Source organism: Triticum dicoccoides, chromosome 1B, assembly GCF_002162155.2.
Source record: "Triticum dicoccoides isolate Atlit2015 ecotype Zavitan chromosome 1B, WEW_v2.0, whole genome shotgun sequence".
In the NCBI taxonomy this organism is placed as follows: Eukaryota; Viridiplantae; Streptophyta; class Magnoliopsida; order Poales; family Poaceae; genus Triticum; species Triticum dicoccoides.
In genome coordinates this window covers 696,948,713-696,952,969 of record NC_041381.1, presented here as the reverse complement: position 1 = coordinate 696,952,969, position 4,257 = coordinate 696,948,713, and the positions used below count along the sequence as shown (strand labels likewise).

The 4,257-nt window shown below is 43.4% G+C and overlaps 1 pseudogene; it reads right to left on the bottom strand.

Annotated features, from left to right (window-relative positions):
• LOC119349799 overlaps positions 1-3,989 on the bottom strand; it is a 22,871-nt pseudogene extending 18,882 nt beyond the window's left edge.
• Between the last annotated feature and the right edge of the window lie 268 nt (positions 3,990-4,257).

The following is a 4,257-nucleotide window of genomic DNA, read 5'->3' as shown; positions in this document are numbered from 1 at the left end:
GAAGCAGACCTCTTACTAGGATACAGCTTAAAAATATGTTGCTACGATACAGTTGCTATCATCGTACTGAAAGCAAACCACTCCTCTACTTGCCCAATACATGAGGAAACTCTATTAACAAAATGAGAACATCGTAGAATAGAAAAAACAGACATACCAACTTTATTTCCAAAAACAAAAACATAAGGAGAGTTGAATAGAAATTCAAGCTGCAGACCGCAAGGCGTACATTTTTCAACACAATAGGCAAGGGAAAAGGAGAAATGAAATGAATTAAAGGAAATTGACAGGTACCTTTAGTAGGGTAGCTTGAACCAGCATGAGATAGATCCTTGTAGTCAAGGCTATCGCCCCGTCGTTTGAGGTGTCCATAAAGTGGTTTCAAATTTAGAGCTGGGCAGTATCCAATTACGACCGTCTTAAGGGCTGAGTAGTTCCCAATACTACCTGGTATAGATGCCAGATGTTTGCACTTCACAAGGTATAATGCATGCAGTAACGGTAGGTCACCCAAACAATCGAGTGACTCCAGCCCACTGCAATACCTAATACTCAGATGCATGAGTCTATCCAACTGTGCTGGCACAGAACGAATCTTGTCACAACCATGTATATGCAAAAACATGAGACATGACAAAGGATTAACTCTGGGTAAAGGTGACTGCTCTGGCATAATTTCGGATGCAAGGTGATTGCAGTGTTCTGACGATGCCGCTGTATCAAAGTGTTGCACACTCTCCAGCTCTCTATCATCCTGCAACTGTATGAACTCAAGACTATGGCACCAAAAAAGGGTCAGGCTCGTGAGAGATGGGGGAAGAACGAAAAGTTCTGTCAAGCTTCCACAAGAATTAACCATTAGTTTTGTTAGATTGGGCAGGAATTGACAGCTTCCTTGAGTACGGCATCCTTTCACCCGGGTGGAGCCTATGAGCTTGCTGCAGTTTCTGATGAGCATAAACTTCAATGATACCAAGCTTTGGAACTCTTGTTCAGGCCAGTAGATGAGCGTATCACAAGAAATGATATTCAACCTGACAAGCTGACCAAACCATTTCCAAACCCCAACCGCTGGCTGCAATGGACTTGACGGGAACAAAAAGTTGCAACCACTCAAGTCCATTTCCAAAATAGACACTCCAGGATCTTGATCAAGATTCAATGTTGGTGTTGCTTTTGTATCACCGACAACCATAACTAACTCAAACAAGTAAGCCATGTACCTGGATCTTAATATTGCCAAGGATAGTTGAGCCTTGCCTTCCTCTAGCTCTATAGTTTTGAGTTTTGGTGCTTCAGGTAGAGTTGTTAGCTTTGGGCAGTTCTCAATTACAATATTCTCAAGCATAGGAAATGTTAATTGTTCTCCTTCTGATATCACCCATCTCTCAAAAATCTCCAAATTTTCCAATTTGAGGTCTTTCAATGTTGGAAATGCTGCAGATGAATTGTGACTGCATATGCTTTGCAATTTGTTCAACCTTTTCAAAACGAGAACTTCAAGGGCTTTAAATTGACTGAACTGTGGGAATTCCTCACACATTGTGCAACCATCCAGGTGGAGCTCCATTAAATGCTGCAGAAAAGTAGGACTCGTCACCCATGTCGGGAAAGCAGCACCTCCATAGGAATATATTTCTAGAAACTCCAGCGCAACATGAGGTTTAAGTGCATCAAGCACATTCATGTGCTGGTTAAGTTCGTCAATGCTGTCATCACTCCATTCAAGAGATAAATGTGTGATGTTCTCTTTATTTCCAAGACTGGATGCTTTAGCCTGCTCTCCACTTACATATTCAAGACAAAATAGCTCTAATTGACCACCAAGATTTAAGTCCCGCAGTTCTCCAATAGTACTGCAACCAGGAGTAGAGCCCACTACAAAAGATGTCAGAGTCTCTAGAGAAGTGAGTTGCCCGAGTTCTGGAGGCATGCACTCCAATGATGAGCATCCATTAGTATAGAGGTGGCGGAGATTCGCCATATACTTCATATCCTTTGGAAGTCGACCAAGTCTTGAGCAATTAGAAAGTTTAAGAGTTTGTAGATTATACAAGATGCTTATTTCCTTGGGAAGCTCTTTGATCAAGTGATTGTCTGAGAGATCAAGATACCTCAGGTGCTGTAAGTGTCTTGGATGGAGTGGAAGTTCTCTCAGCTGAAAGAGTTTCAGTGCTCGTAGATGACTGTACTTCGACAATGGTGGTGCTGAGCCTTTGCTCCATGGATTATATAATAGTGTCTGGAGAGCTAGAGACTGTTTCTTCAGATAATCATCCAAAAGTGTTCCGATGCACTCATATGGTGAGAACAGGTGGCGAGTAGGTCCTGCTGATAATAACTCCTTTTGATTAGGCCTATCAACTATAGTAAGACAATCCTTTCCCATAACAGACAAGGCAACGTCATGCATAAGATCATGCATGTTGCATACTGTGCTTGAACGGATCTCATTATATCCTTTATGAGGAGGGGTTTGTTTGACATCTTGAAAGAATGACCTCCAAGTTAGCTCATCAAAAATTTCTCTGCCTATCTTTTCAAGATTTTCATCTTCCTTCAGCGGTATGAAATCATGTGCCATCCATAGTTGGATTAACATTTCCACATCAATCTCATAATCTTTTGGAAACATAGCACAGAAAGCAAAGCATTGTTTCAAGTGCGATGGCAAGTCATCATAGCTGAGCTTGAGTATAGGTAAAATTTCTGTCTGCATTGCACTTGTTGCTTCTGGTTAGTACCTTCGCCCATTCTTTCATGCTAGTCTTGGTACTCAACATAGATCCAAAGGCTTTGGCTGCTAAAGGAGAGCCCCCACATCTGTCCTGAATTTTTTCCACCATGTCATTTAGCTCAGCAGCGTCTGGCTTTTGCGAATAGAATGCTCTATTCTCAAATATTTCCTTCAGAAATACATTAGATAGCTTTCTGAGATTATGACTATCATCAATACACATCTTCATAATTTGAGCTACTTTTACTTTACGATTGGTCACCAGCACTGCACTACCCTTGCCACCATACTTCAGGCAGGTTCTGAGTTTTTTCCACTTGTCAGCATCTTCATTCCATATATCATCCAACACAATAAGGTATCTCTTCACACTTACTTCATTTTGAAGGTTGTGCAATGCCTTGTCACGATCTTCCTCACTAGTCTGACAGATGCTGCTTGCAATTTTAACGACGTCAAAATCCTCTGATACACAGCACCACCTTCGGAGCTTGAAATACTCCATGATTTCAGGGTCATTGTACACAAGCTGAGCGAAGGTGGTCTTGCCCAGACCACCCATTCCAACAATGGGAAGGACAATGAGATCCCTCCCCTCTCTAGCTTGATCAACCAATATACTCACGATCTTCTTCTCTTCGTCTCTGGATCTGCTAACAATATCCTTCTCGGAGTCGATGATTATCGAATCTGTGCTACGCCACTGCTTGGATGGCGGGGCTTGTTCCAGGTGTTTGAATCCAAATTCATTCATCTCTTTGACAAGGAGCTCAATGACGCGCACAATACTGCACAGCTTCTTGCCCATCCTGTAACGAAACACAATGGAGTTGTGGGCAGGGAAGAGGCTTACGATATCAAAGCCAAGCTTCTTGTAGTGTCCCTTCTCCTTGGCATCACGCCGGAGAGCCTCGTACTTGAACTCATCGAAGACATCGTTCGCCTCGCAGGCCACCTTCTTGAGCGCTTTGAGCCAGGCGCTTACCCCAGAACGGTGAGCTCCTTTCTCCTCCGCATCTTCGATGATGTTCAAGATGGCTGGGAGCTTGCGCTCCAGGATCTCGCGCTGCTCCTCCATGCCGTCCATCACCTTGTACCGCACCAGAAGGTAGCTGGACACCTTGTCCTTCAGCATGGAGATCAGCGGCCCAACTGCATATTCAGCCATGGTTGCTCTCACAGCTCCCAACTCACACAGCTGACACAGGGAAAGCACTATGCAAAAGAGAAATGGTAAATGTGGTTTGTGGTTGTGCAGATCTAGATCAAGGACAACAAGATGAGGCGTGTGTTGACTGACTTTCCCCATGGGAGTGGGGCAGGTGAGCAGAAAAAAATGTTAGTATAAGACAAGACCTGCTCCCTTTTTTCTGCCAGGCTAGCAGGCCACGAGTATCCACCAATCTCGGTGCAGGTTCCAATTTAATTAGCTCGCTAGACTCTGCTCTCTTTTTTCAAGAAAACGCAAAAAGATTTTGCGTTTCATTTCATTGAAAGGAAGAAGAGTTCAGTACAGCGTC